The sequence below is a fragment of the Sus scrofa genome, chromosome 9 (genome assembly GCF_054392235.1).
Source record: "Sus scrofa isolate SSC_HxYL_T2T_F1_AM1 chromosome 9, Sscrofa_HxYL_maternal_Yorkshire_Landrace_v2.0, whole genome shotgun sequence".
Lineage (NCBI taxonomy): Eukaryota > Metazoa > Chordata > Mammalia > Artiodactyla > Suidae > Sus > Sus scrofa.
In genome coordinates this window covers 114,508,376-114,523,808 of record NC_139391.1, presented here as the reverse complement: position 1 = coordinate 114,523,808, position 15,433 = coordinate 114,508,376, and positions in this window count along the sequence as shown.

Here is a 15,433-nt window from a genome sequence, read left to right as displayed (position 1 = left end):
CTTTCTGACTTCACTTAGTATGAGAGTCTCTGGTTCCATCCATGTTGCTGTCAGTGGCATTATTTTGTTCCTTTTTATGGCTGAGTAGTATATACCACATCTTCTTAAGCCATTCATCTGTTGGTGGACATTTAGGTTGTTTTCATGTATTGGCTATTGTGAATAGTGCTGCAGTGAACATAGGGGTGTATGTATCTCTTTCAATGAAAATTTTGTCTGGGTATATGCCCAAAAGTGGGATTGCTGGATCATATTGTAGTTCTATATTTAGTTTTCTGAGGTACTTCCATACTGTTTTCCACAGTAGTTGTACCAATTTACATTATAGGAGGGTTCCCTTTTCTCCACCCCCTCTTCAGCATTTGTTATTTGTGGACTTGTTAATGATGGCCATTCAGACCAGTGTGAGGTGGTACGTCATTGTAATTTTGATTTACATTTCTCTGATCATCAGTGAGGTTGACCACTTTTTTCATGTGCCTCTTGGCCATCTGTATGTTTTCTTTGAAAAAATGTCTATTCAGGTCTTCTGCCCATTTTTCAATTGGGTTTGGTTTTGGTTTTTTGCTGAGTTTTTTTGTTTTGTTTGTTTGGTTTTTTTTGTTTGTTTGTTTGTTTGTTTGTTTGTTTGCTGTTGAGTTATATGAGTTTTTTGTATATTTTTGGAGATTAAGCCCTTGTCAGTTACATGGTTTGAAACTGTTTTCTCCCTTCATAGGTTGTCTTTTTGTTCTTTTTATGGTTTCCTTTGCTGTGCAAAAGCTTTTAGGTTGGATTAGGTTCCATTGGTTTATTTTTGTTTTTATTTCTATTGCTTTGGGAGACTGACCTAAGAAAACATTTGTACAGTTGATGTCAGAGAATGTTTTCCTATGTTTTCTAGGAGTTTTATGGTATCTTCTGTTTAAGCCTTTAATCCATTTTGAGTTTATTTTTGTGCATGGTTTTGAGGGTATGTTCTAGTTTCATTGATTTACATGCAGCTGTCCAGTTTTCCCAGCACCACTTGCTGAAGAGACTGTCTTTTCCTATTTTATATTCTTGCCTCCTTTGTCCAAAATTAATTGACCATGGTTGTTTGGGTTTATTTCTGGGTTCTCTGTTCTGTTCCATTGGTCTGTATGTCTGTTTTGGTACCAGTACCACACTGCCTTGATTACTGTAGCTTTGTGATATTTGAGAGTTATGCCTCCTGCTTGGTTTTTGTTCCTCAGGATTGTTTTGGCAATTCTGGGTCTTTTATGGTTCCATATAAATTTTTGGATTATTTGTTCTAGCTGTATGAAAAATGTCTTGGGTAATTTGATAGGGATCACATCGAATCTGTAGTGAAACCAAAAAGTAAAAATCAGACTTTTGTTGTGTAGTGACTGTGTTCCAGGCCCTGTGCCTTTGATGCTTCATGTCCTCCAACCCTAACAGCCCCCATGTTAGGAAGCACCCCACTGCCAAGGTCATGCTTCTACCAAGTGGGGGAACCAGAACTTGAACCCAGTTGTTATAACTGGCAGAGCCCTGTGTTTGAACAGAAACCACAAAAAGGCTAATTACTAGAAAGACCAATCACAGGATAAACCACACAGCTAGAGATGAAAACTAGGCCAAACGCACGTCAGTGCTGATGTGGGACCCACAGCCCAGCAAGGTTAGGGCACATTACTTAAGACAGTTTGTGGAAGAAGCAACATTGGAAGCGAAGATGCAAAGCCTCTGCCTTCCTTCCCCCATCCCACCCCAAAACGGGACAACCACCCTCTCTGCACCTTCAGTGTTATTAATTCACCTTGGGTAAAGGGCACTGATTCTAAAACTAAGGCTGTAATTATTTCAAGCTCAGAGGTACATAACTTATGACCATTTATCACAGAGAAGAAGTAAGTAGATTGTATCACTGATTTCAGAAAACCCATGGTTAAATACTGCAGCTCTTGGTTTTATAAGGAGAACAGGTACAACTTTGGTCACTTCACTGAGAGTAGATTACAGTGATTACCTGCCCCTCAAGTACTTTACCTTTTCTCTAGAAGCTTCCAGGTAGAGCAGGGTCAAAGCCAGAGGCTGAAATCCGCCTTAACCAGAGCCTTGTTGTTCCATCTTAGGCAAAGCATTTCAATGGCCTCAGGTTGGACATCTCGACAAGTCTGTTTATTTGCACATTGAAAATTTGTTCTAGGAGTTCCCTGGTGGCCTAGAAGTTAAGGACTTGGTGTTGTGGCCCAGGTTGAGTCTCCAGCCTGGAAACTTCAATATGCTGCAGGAACAACCAAAAAAATAAAATTCTAAGATTACCAAAAATTTTTAACAATGGAACTGAGTCTCCTACGTGTCCTGAGACCAGAATCCATGCAGTGTTCCCCCAAGTTGGCCTGTGCCCCAGAACTACTGGAATAATCCCACACAGCAGCTCCTACCATCCTGTCCCACAAGTGATGCTGTCACTCTGGCCCCATGTTTGCATGTGTTTCTTGGCCAGGCTCCCTCCAAAAAAAAAACCCCCAAAACCATCACTCTGGAGGCTTTCTAAGCCCCCGCAGGTTCACACTAAGCCCACATTTAAGATCAACGTCTTTACTGTTGTTCACCTGTCTTTAAAAACAATCCACAAAATTTAACAACGATTTATAATCGTGTTCAACAAAGAATGAACTTTTCTTTTTTTTGTCACCCCGCAGCATATGGTGTTCCCATCACGGCAATCAGATCTGAGCCACAGTTGCAACCTAAACCACAGCTGCAGCAACACTGGGTCCTTAACTCACTGTGCCAGGCCAGGGAGCCCAGCGTGCCCAAGATGCCACCAATCCCATTGCACCATTGGAAACTCCAGGAATGTACATTTTGAATGCCCCGAAATTAAATTTTTTTCACTTTTACCCATCCTCACCAAGTTCTTCACCACCTGCTAGTCAATCTTAGTTTCTCAATAGTGAGAGCAATGCGAAAGAGGGAAGCAGTCTCCAAACTAGAAGCAGCCCTGCACTATTTAGCCTGGTGTTTTCCTGTTAAATGGGCAGCTGCACAACACACCAGCATCAGAGCTCTCCAGGACCAAGATGGGACAAGACAGGGACAAAGCCATCCCACCATCATGTCTGAACACAGACAAAAATAGGACCACTGTCCAAACCACAAAAACCACCCACCTACCCCTATCCTGGTGATATGGCTGGTGGCTGCTCTCCCAGTGCCAGCACCAGCCTGGACTCAGCCTGCCCACCTTGTGGTCGCAATATGCTGAAACACCTAGTCACAAAGTTGCCCCTGCTTCCTGACATAATCCAGTCCAGAGCTAAGCCCTGCTTCCTGAACCAGCCACCAAAGTTCCTAGCACAAGCCCAAATCCTGAAGCAAGCGCTTCCTAGCATCCTTTCCAGAGACGTCCCCTGTCCTCTGTGGTACAGGTTCTCCCTCTTTGGCAACAGACAGTAAGCCTGACGTGGTGAGCTATGGGTCTGTCCCTGTAGTTTCCTGCTCCTGTTTGGGTTTAAGGAAATTATGCAGTCCTTCCAGATTAAATGCAGTTACTCAGCTTAGAAGAACCTCAAATCCAGTTCTTGACATACTCCATATAATTCACAGTGTCTGCCTTCTCCTCAACTGCTAGTTCAGTCATTCAGTCCACCAACATGCGCATGTGCCTGCTCTCAGAGGCTTGCCGCCTCCGTATCCCTGACAGCCAAGTCTGGAGATGGCAAGACCACCTCTCATTCCCATTCCCCATGGTCTTCATAGGTTACCAAGTATTGGAACCAAAAGGGACCTTCCTTTTACAAATGGTAGCAGACACCCAGAGAAGTTAAGCTGTTCATTCTTTCCTGGGCTTTCTTCCTCTTTGCAACAAATGAGCATCTTGAGCTGGGGTGAGGTCTTGCCTGCACAGGATGTATTAAGGAGATGTTCCCAGGAGAGCCTGTAAAGTTGAGGGGGAAGCAGGCAGCGAAGGTGCGATTTCCCATACAGCCTGTGGGGGGTGTTTTTAGCTAATGGTTCCCAGCTGGGGTGATTTTGCCCCCAGGAAACAGCTGGCAATGGCTGGACATCTTGAGCCACAACCAGGCAAGTGGGCGCTAGTGGGTAGAGGCCAGATCCTGCTAAACATGCAACGGTGCATGGAACAGCCCCCGACAAAGACTAACCCAGATGAAAATGTCCATGGCGCTGCTTGCAGCAGGAAAATCCTGACCAACAGTGATGACAGAAAAGAAGAAGTCAGTAATTTGGGACCATAGGCCCCAGACCCCCACCAGCCAGACCAGAGGGAGTACACTGAGCTCCCTGTGGAGGAGGGACTGAGGGATGACACCCACACTTGCATGGAATATTTGGAAACAGCTGAGGCATTAAACCAGTTTGCAAGTTCAGCCAACACTTTTATTAATAGAAAAAGTGCATTACTCTGGCAAATTCTCCTACATTTTTAAAATTCCAAGTTTGACCTTCAAGTGAAATCAGCATGATGCAGTAGAAAGGGCACAGACCTTGAAGCTGACTTTGAACTTCTGATTCCTCCTTTACTTTATAGCATATCTTCAGACACAGGTTACGGAAACTTTCCACATCTTGGAGGTGGAGGTGATCACACTAGCCTTTAGGGGGTGCTTGTGAGAGTTCAAGGCAAGCAGTAAGTAAAAAGAATCTGGAACGTGGTGGGCACTGCATTAAATGAGAGCTGTTTCTGATAGTGTTATTCTATAGGAATTGGTCAGATAAAACTGCTCTCCAGAGTCCTGCCAGTCGTCGGGTCACTAGACTGTTGCCCAGGCAGGGGAGGATGGCCCCAGTGAGGGCACATGACCTTCAACTTACCAAAGAGACTGGCATTCCCAGAATTAGGTATTCCACCACTCAGATTTCTGGTAGAAAAGAAAATGGAGGAGTTCCCGTCGTGGCTCAGCAGTAACAAACCCCACTAATATCCATGAGGACGCAGGTTCAATCCCTGGCCTTGCTCAGTGGGTTAAGGATCTAGCATTACCACGAGTGTAGTGTAGGTTGCAGATGCGTCTGTGGTGTAGACCTGTGGCTACAGCTCCAATTCAACCCCTAGCCTGGGAGCTTCTATGTGCCGCAGGTGCGGCCCTAAAAAGACAAAAAAATAATAATAATAATAATTAAAAATAATTTTTTAAAAAAAGACAAGAAAATGGACACACACAAAACAAGGACACAGGCACCTCACAGCTCTGTGTGGGCTCTCAGGAAGCCCCAGAAGAGAGAAGCCTGAGGCAGCTGAACGGAAGGGATGATCTTGGCTTCACAAAAGCTGAGCTAACCTGACAGTTAAACTTTGGCTCTCTGAGGTAGGGCAGCAGATTAAAATTTTCCTGGCCACAAGAGGTTGACAAACTTCATGCACAAAAGCTCTGCTCCCAGCTCTGGTTAGAGGCAAAACTATTCCATTTTGGTGTGGTTCTTAATAGAGCCAAACAGGTCTGGCTGACTGGATTCCCAGGGCTGACGGTGAGAGGGCACCCAGCAGAGGAAGAGCAGTGTGTCCCCATGTCCCCATACTTGGAATGAGTCAGCCTGGCCCCTTCCCCCCACCAGGTGAGGGTGTGCCCTCCAATCTGTAGCAGACAGGACCTTCCCTTCTCTCTGCAGCTTCAGAGCACTTGCAAGGGAAACTGTGACCTGGTAACACATGGCTTTGCAAACCTAACATTTCTGGAGCTCACAGGCTCTGGGAGGATTTGAGAAGACACATGTGACCCACATGATCTATGACAGATACGGCACCAGAAAAATGTCAGCGTTAATATTTAATGTTATTTGAATAACTGCCCCATTTGTCTCACTCAGCGTGGCAGGCACAGGGGTGGCTGGCTATGTGTCCTGGGTGTGGGAGGGAACACAGCTTGTAGGAAATACTCAGCCTCCATTATGGGCAATAATTCAGACATGGGACTCAGACTTGCTTTAAGAGGTCACATTAAACTAGTTTGACAAAGGAATACACCAAAGCTCTGAGTATTCAGAATCTGCTTCATCCAAAGGTCGTTATAAGTGCTGTGGAAATGTGTCCATGGGTTCCAGAAGCTCTGTCAATGACAACAGCTAAGGGAAGGTGTCACATTTAGAGAACTAGTAAATATCTTTATTAAAATACGGCATTCACCTCCCACTCCAGGCCTCAAGGGCAGGAGCAGAGAGCACCTTGTCTTTCTGTGCCCCCTCCCCTCCGCTCCCCGCCCCTTGCAGAACCCGGGGTCTGAGTTGTAGACCCTCAGTAACCATCAAAGCACTGCTCAGTTTCTCTAATCCTGAGACTCAAATATTCCTCTTGAAATCCTTTCTGAGGTTCATCCGCATGAGGGTGCAGCCACGTCCCAAGGGCTTCCTATTTAAATGGTTCCTTGAGAGGCTGGCCTGATTGCAATTGTCCAGCACAACCTTCTGGGAGAAGATGTGCTGCTGTGGATGGGAGCGGGGAGCACCTGTTTAAAGTTCAAGGTGACTGGACCAAAGGAGAACTGAGGCGAATGCCCATCCTGGGAATGGGAGGAGGGGGGCATCTGCCCTGAGTGCCCCCTAGAGACCCATACGCAGTTAAGCACCCAGAAGGGCATGGACACCTTGACGCTGGGAGGCTTTGTCCCATTTGGTGGTGTTCTTCCACCTTGTGTGACCATAGCTGGGGCCAGCACCAGGGGTAGCCAACCTGGAACTTAGGCACAAACCCTAGGTGCTGGCTCTAAGGAATGGGCTTGCACACGAGGGGGCGCCTACCACCAGGGCTTCCTCAATGTGCTCCCCGGTGTCTTGCTTGCCTCTCCCTCCTGGGCCCAGGTATAGCACCCCCTTTCCATCTGATAATGTCATTTCAGCATTCAGGGAAAACTGAGAACCCGTCCCAGGAGGCACTTGGAACTATGCATCAGTGGTTGGTACCAGTTACGACATCTTGCCTGTTCAGAGAGTACGAAATGAGAATCTTTCAATTCAGTGCAAAAAATTGTTTTTTGAATGTGTCCTTAGTTGAAAGGCATGTCTCTAGCCTGCTGGAGGATGCCCAAATAAATAAAAAGAGAGTTCCTCTCCTCACCCATGGCCCAGGATTGGGGGCTGGTGGAGATAAAGCTTGGGGACCTGCGTGTGGGGGACCATGTGCAGGGAGCACACCCCCCCTACCACCACCACCAGAGTGAGTGCTGAGTGGGAGCAGTCACTGTACCAGCTCTGTCTAGTTGTGCCAACCCCAAACCAGCCCCACAGGCAAGCCACCCCACTGCATCTCAACCCATCATTGGGAGTGGAAGTGACTGATACTGCCCCAGTGGAGTGTGTGTGAGAGTCTGGGTTCTCCTGAGAAATAGAACCATTAGGAAGTACAGTTGACCTTAGAACAGCATGAGGATCAAGGCTGCAAACTCTGCAGGCAGTGGAAAACCCTAATGTAACTTACAGTTAGCCCTCTCCAGCCCTGGGTCCTCATTATCCAGTGTTGATCATCACTGGATTCAACCAATCACAGACCATGTAGTACTGCAGGGATTACCACTGAAAAAAAATCTGTGTATGTGTGGACCTGTGCAGTTCAGGCTCATGTTGTCAGGGGTCATCTTGCATACATACATACATATATATGTGTGTGTGTATATATATATATGTGTGTGTGTGTGTGTATATATGTATATATAGGTTTATTAAACAGAATTAGGTCACATGGTTATAGAGGCTGACAAGCCCCAAGATGTACAGTTGGCAAGTTGGAGACCCAGGAGTGCTGATGCTGTAGTTCCAACCCAAGTCTGAGTTGGGAGGCAGAAGACCAGTATTCTAACTTAAAGACAGTCAAGCAGAGAAAGCCACTTCTCCTTTCTCAGACGTTTTGTTCAGGCCTTCAATACATTGAACAACTTCCACCCATTCTAGGGAGGGCAGTCTGCTTTCCTCCATCCACAGATTCACATGTTCATCTCCTCAAGAAACAGCCTCACAGACACACCCAGGATCATCTTTGCTGCAACATTTGGGCACCCAGTTAACCAACACAGAGGAGTTGAGAGCCTCAAAGACAAGTAACGCAGAAGATGCTTCAAAACCAATCAAATCCCACTAGTCCTGTGACCTGGGTGCCCTCCATTGAGCCTGTATCAGGGAGACCTACCTCACACAGACACCCTCTGCATACATTCTGTAGGTTTAGGCTGGTGGGAATGTAAAATAAATAGATTTTAACCTTTTTTGAGATTTTTTTTCCTAGTAATTTTTATAAAACTGCTTGTTCTTCTGATGTTTTATTTCTGAGATGTAGGCCAAGATACTACTATCTCATTTAAGCACAAACTTACCTGTTTGATTATTTTAGATATTTTTTAGTTTATTTAAGTGTAGTTGTTTACAATGTTGTGTTAATTTCTGGCACAAATTGACTCAGTTATACATATATATATTCTTTTTCATATTCTTTTCCACTATGGTTTATCACAGGATATTGAATATACTTCCTTTTGCTATAGAGTTGGACCTTATTGTTTATCCATCCTGTATATAATCGTTTGCATCTGCTCATCCCAAACTTCCCATCCATCCCTCTCCTACCTCTCCTCCCCTCTTGGCAACTACAAGTCTGTCCTCTATGTCTGTGCATTGATTATTTTAGTTTTAATATATTGTCATGTCCCCAAAGAGCTCACAGCCAAGGTTCCAAGTTCTGTCACCTAGATAGACTTGAAAAATTATGGAAAAGTGCACTTTCTCCCACTGGCATGTGGCCTCCTTCGGTGGAAGGGTGTGCCAGGCTCCGCAGGCTCCCAAGCTCTTTGCCTTAAGAGAGTAGAGAACAGGCTTCAAGATGCGCAGCTGCTCAAAGCCACTGGCCACACAGGTTTCCACTGGGAAGGGCTCTGATCTGTCACTGTATCCTGCAGCCCCACCATCATAATTGCCACCAGAGTCTGAAGACAGGTAGGCAAGTCTTTGGGTGGCCTTAAGAGTCTTTAACAGGCAGGATGTAGGGAAGGTGGGGAAAGAGACATCCGCTTTTCTTGGACAGAGATTGTAAAGACATTTGAGTTAAATTGAGATTTTAGTCACTCCTCCTGAGAATAATCAATATGCAATAGATCGTGTTTGATTTTAGAGTGTACTTAAATGATATGAACATGGCAGGCAAGAGAATTGAAAACATAGCAAAGTGGGTTTGTTTAGGTTCCTTTCTGGTCACTTGATTATTTTTCAGTTTGGTTTATCTGCAGGATGCAGCTCCAGGTCATTTAGGAAGGAGTGGTTTTTTTGTTTGCTTCTGGGGGGGGGGGGGGGCAGTATCTGTGGCACGTGGAAGTTCCTGGGCCAGAGAGCGAACCCGTGCTGCAGCATTGACAATTGCTGAGCACAAGAGAACTCCCAGAAAGGAGTTTTTCAAAAGCAGCACCTTAGGAAAATAACATGAGTTCCCTCTCTAAATGCTTGTTCTCACCAATTTTATGCCTCCATGATAGCATTTCTGTTCATGCAGTTACATGGTTGGACCTTTCTCACTTCTGTCAATCTGTGGCTGCGCCTACTCCATAGAAGAGTACATTTCCATGTGTGATGAAGTGTTTGTGCAAACAGAAGTAAAATTGCAGTGCCATCTTCAGGAAGCTAAAAGTCTTTATAAAGCACAACATATGTAGCTCCAAGTGACCTAGAAATGTTCCTGGGCTTGAGGATAAATCTCTCCTTTATGTTTCGAGCCGAGTAGGTGAGGCAAAGGATAAACACGGGGCAGCCTTGCAGCGAAATGTAATAAAATCTTCAGATAACCACAGAGACACTGAGGATTTAGTGCTCCTAGAATGAGAGAGGGTGTAACTTCCTTGTTTTATAGCTGTAAGTTTTATTACAGTTGGCTAGAGGAGAGGAGAAGCTTAAAAGGAAGAGTCTAAGTTGCCTGGATCGCAAGTGAAATGTCTCTGTTTTCCTGAACCTTTAATGGACCAGAAAAGCAAGCAGAAACCCTGCATGGTTTCAGATGCTGGCTCCTGGCCTGACAGGACTCTATCCTGGTGAGCTTTGGTGTGCACGAAGAGGCCTATAAACTGGTCCAGTCTTTCTGGAAAGCACCTGGGAAAATGTCCAGACACTTAGCACTGGAACTTGCTCTCATACCAGCTGAGGACTGGAGAAGAGGGAACCTTGCCTGGGCCTGCGGTTTAGAGAGACCTCCTTTTTTCTTTTATTTTATAGCTGCACCCACAGCAAGTTCCCTGGCCAGGGATTGAATCCAACGTGATCTGCCACAATGGTGGCAGCACTGGATCCTTTAACCCACTGCACTGGCCAGGGCTCAAACCTGCACCTCCTCAGTGACCGGAGCCACTGCTGTCGGATTCTTTTTCTTTTTTTTTTTGGTCTTTTCTAGGGCTGCACCCGCAGCATATGGAGGTTCCCAGGCTAGGGGTCGAATCTGAGCTGTAGCCACTGGCCTACGCCAGAGCCACAGCAACGCCAGATCCGAACCATGTCTGCCACCTATACCATAGGTCATGGCTACGCCAGATCCTTAACCCACTGAGCAAGACCAGGGATCAAATCTGCAACCTCATGGATCCTAGTCAGATTCATTAACCTCTGAGCCATGATGGGAACTCCCTGTAGTCTTATTCTTAACCCCCTGCACCACAGGGGGAACTCCTAGAGAGACCTCTTTTCAAACCCTTTTTTTTTTTTTTTTAATTGTCTTTTTTTTTTTTTGCTATTTCTTTGGGCTGCTCCCACGGCATATGGAGGTTCCCAGGCTAGGGGTCTAATCAGAGCTGTAGCCGCCGGCCTACGCCAGAGCCACAGCAACGCAGGATCCAAGCTGCGTCTGCAACCTACACCACAGCTCACGGCAACGCCGGATCGTTAACCCACTGAGCAAAGGCAGGGACCGAACCCGCAACCTCATGGTTCCTAGTCGGGTTCGGGTTCGTTAACCACTGTGCCACGACGGGAACTCCCTCAAACCCTTTTCTAACGTGGCTCCCCTCACCCCCAGGCCAGCAGGCCACGGAGCTTAGGAGCTTAGGGAACGTGCCCAGACCCTGCCTCCCTTTCTGGCCTCTGGAATCTGTGCCCAAACAGCGCCCAGCCGGCTTGCAGGCCTAAGCAGTCCCTCTAAGGGGAGCCAAGGTGGGAATGTTTGCTGGGAAGGAAAGCTCTTTAATGTGCAGCCTCGCAGCAGGTGTGAACATACATTCAAACAAACCCCTCACAGAGGGAGACAAAGCTGGGAGGGGAGGGGAAGGGGTCAGGCCATGTGCCATCACCAGGGTCTTGTTCTCCCTACACCAGAACATTCCAGCACAGAACTCCAAACAGTCTAAAAATTCTTAACTTGAACCTGGTATTGCAGGTCATAATGAAGATATATTTGTCCAAGTAGAAGGCTGAAACATATTTTAAGTATTTGTCTACTTGATTTATAACTTTTAAATATTTAAGCACATATACCTTTGCCTCAGGCCCAGTAAATCAGGAAGAACTTGACTCTTCTTCTAAATATTTATTCAAAAGTTATCATCAGAAATTCTAACAAATTGGAGTTCCCGTCATGGCTCAATGGTTAACGAATCCGACTAGGAACCATGAGGTTGCGGGTTCGATCCCTGGCCTTGCTCAGTGGGTGAAGGATCCGGCGTTGCCTCGAGCTGTGGTATAGGTTGCAGACATGGCTCGGATCTGGTATTGCTGTGGTTCTGGCGTAGGCCGGTGGCTACAGCTCCAATTAGACCCCTAGCCTGGGAACCTCCATATGCTGCGGCAACAGCCCAAGAAATGGCAAAAAAGACAAAAAAAAAAAAAAGGCTAACAAAGCTTTACGTGCAAAGATGAAATTTAAAGTGTGTTTTATAAGAACAAAAAAATGACATCATCTTAAAAGCCTCATTTAAAGGATGCGTTAACTCAATTACATTATATCCTAGATGTAAAATTGCTCCAAGATTTTAGTCTGGAATGATTGAAGAGGAGAAGAAAGTGGTGGTAGTGGGAGCAGTTGCAAATCCAGACTCTGTTTTAGACCTCAACACACACCAAAAGATACCCAAGGATATCCAGTAGGTAACTGATTACACAAATTGGGAACACAGAGCTGGAGACAGAAATAATAGCAACATGGTAACTCTCTAGGGAGTGACTATAGCAAGGAAAGAGAGGAGAGTTTGGTAGTAAGCCCTCCTACAGTCATGCTATATATATGTATATATATCTGCACCCCAGTTCCTGACACAGAGCTTCTAGGCCCCTGGAATTTCCTGGATTGGAGTGTCTTTGTTCTGATGTTTTTGAGTGGGCTCTTGAGTATCTTCAGAATGGGGGCTCAGTGCTGGAGAGACCAAGCCAGATGTAAAAGCTTGGCATTTTTAGCCCCACTCCATCCTTGGGAAAGGAAAGAGGGACTGGAGATTAATAATCACGCTTCCATAAAATCCCCCAAAGACCAGGGTTCAGAGAGCTTCCAGCTCGGTGAACACCTCTGTGTCCAGGGAGGGTGGCGCCCCCTAGCTCCAGGAGGACAGAAGCTCCCGTCCTCAACACCCACCCTGTGTATCTCTTCCTTTGGCTGTTCGTCTACATCCTTCACCATGTCCTTCACCATATGATGAACTGGTGAGCATAAGTCAGTGTTTCCCTGAGTTCTGTGAGATGTTCTAGCAAACGATCAACTCCAAGGAGGGGGTCATGGCAACCTCCCATTTGCAGCCAAGTTGGACAGAAATAGTAGGTAACCTGGGACCTCCTGCCACTGGCATCTGAAGGGGTGTGAGGGGGAAGGAGGGGCAGCAGTCTTGTGAGGCAGAAACCTTGACCTACCAGGCCTCTAAGCAGTTGGTGTCAGAATTGCTTCATGTGGAAAACCCACACATCTGGTGCCAGAGTTAGTGTGAGTGTAAAGTAAAGGAAACACAGTGCATTTTCCCCATTCAGGCACCTTTCACTTGACACTTCCTGGCTTCCTATGGAGGTCTGAAAGCAACAGAGTGAAGGCCATTATTTCTCTCCAGTGTCAGCAGTAAGGGGGGGCTAAGGAAATAGGAGGACTCCTCCCTTGGGGAAAGAAAATGTAATTTATTCTCAGCATTAAATCATGATTTGAAAGTTTCCATCATGGCTCAGAGGGTTTAAGAACCCAACGAATATCCATAAGGATGCAGGTTCAGTCATTCAGTGGGTTAAAGGATCTGGTGTTGCCGTGAGTTGTGGTGTAAGTTGCCGGATCCCTGGTTGCTGTGGCTGTGGAGTAGGTGGGCAGCTGTAGCTCTGATTCAACCCTGTTGGGGGAAAAGTGACCTCAGCTTGGATCGTTGGTGTCAGAAAGTGAGACATACGAACACGAGGCGATCTCGACAAACCCCTTTACTTCTGCAGAAGGGCGCAAGTGCTCAAAAAGCGCACCTCTTTTCTCAAAGAAGGGAGACCCTTCCTATTTATCCCTAACCCAGACGGTGCATCTGCCCCCCTCTCATTGGTCACCTTCTTCTTGGTTGGCTAATTTGAAACAAATTGTTACTGGGAGAAGACAGAAGATGGGCATGGAGGAGGGTGTCTCAGACAAAGCAGGAACAAAATGAAGTATCCAAGGCTTCCTTTGATAGAAAAAACATATGTTAATTCTCACAAACCCCCAGTCTGGGAACTTTCATATGTTGCAGGTGTGAGCCTAAAAAGAAGAAAAGAAAAGAAAAAAGATTTGAAACATCATTTATAAATTCCCCCCCAATTCTATTCTTGAGTTTGTAAATCCTTACCATCTGATGAGTGAAAAATGTTTTCTTTTGAAAAATAACATCTATTTCCCTTAGGAAAATATCCAAAAATATTTCTTCAAGTCAAGGGAAATAAGAGGCTAGAAAGAGATAGAAGATCAACCTGATTAAATGAAACAACATAAAACAAGGCACCAAAATAAATCATTTTTGCCACAAAAATAAATCATTCCTTCTATCCAGTCCTTAATGAATCAAGATAGATGGAGAAGAAAAAATAAGACATAATTTCAGTTTATGGAACCCTTAGTGTTTCTGGAAATGTTTTTCTTCAAACAGGTCTTGTTAATTTCATTTGGGGCTCTCAAGGCCTTGGTGGTGTGTTCCATTTACAGAGAAATTGTCAGGCACACAGGCTCATGGACAGCTTTGATCACACTTCTAGCCCATAAGTAGTTGCATTGGCCTCACTCACGGCTCTCCCTGAAAACACTCATCCTTTCCAGGTGACACCACCAAGGGACTAGATTCATTTTCCTATGTCTGAAACCATTACAGCAGAAGCACCAAGCCCATTTCACGCTGCTACAAAATTCGGATCGCCTCCCCGGCCTGACAAGTTTGTGGAAACCACAAACAGGCCAGCACCTGTTGGTTTGAGCAGTTCTAATGGGCCAGAGACATGGGCAATGGCCACTGAAGGGAGATGCAGGGAGGGGCTCATCTGAAGCAATGAGGCCTCTACTTTTTAAAAAATTTATTGAAGTATATAGTGATTTACAATGTTGTCTTAATTTCTGCTATACAGAAATTAAATTTCTGTATACAGTTATACATTCTTTTTCATATTTTTTTCATTATGGTTTCTCACAGGATATTGAATATAGTTCCCTATGCTGTACAATAGAACCTTGTTGTTTATCTATTCTATATACGATAGTTTAGCTATTCTATTTATGGTAGCATTCACTACCCCAGACTCACAGTCCATCCGTCCCCCATACTCTCCTTGATAACCACTAGTCTGTTCTCTGCGTCTGTGAGTCTATTTCGTAGATGTGTTCCTTTGTGTCATATTTGAGATTTCACATATAAGTGATAATCGTGTGCTGTTTGTCTTTGTCTGACGTACTTCACTTAGTGTGATAGTCTCTAGGTATCAGCCTTCTCCTTCTGACACTCACTTCTGAGCACATCCGGCCTTGTTCCATTAAGGCGTCTTCTGTATCCCTCCCTTTCACTCCAGACCTGAGGGTTTCAGGACTATTGATCTGGTCTAGCATTCTGCATGAGCTCTGGAAAAAGGCCACTAATGGATTAACCCTTCCTGCAGCGGAAGACCTGGGGTGGTCCCCTGGGGCAGGTGCAGTGAGAGGGGAAATGCACCAGCGCTGGGCCCATTCCCCAGGCCTCCCGCTGAGCTACAGAAGGTGCCTGGTAGCATCTCACTGCAATTTGAGCTTCCCTCCCTTTTTATCTGGTTGAGTTCTCCGTGTGGATAAAGAGGAAGAACAAGAGGAATTGTCCTTCAGCGTCCATTTTATCCTGGACACAGGGCTGCAGTGCTCCCCTCTGCAGGGTACAAGTGCAAGATTAAATAATGCACAGTACCAGTTCTGGAGGGCATCCTAAAAGATAAACATGCTCCCCATGGGGTTTGTTCATTTTCTTTGTTTTCTTCTTGAAAGATGCTCATGACTGTGAAATAACAAAATAGTGAACAAATCTTCCCCTTCTCTCCTTTTTATAAAGAAAAAATC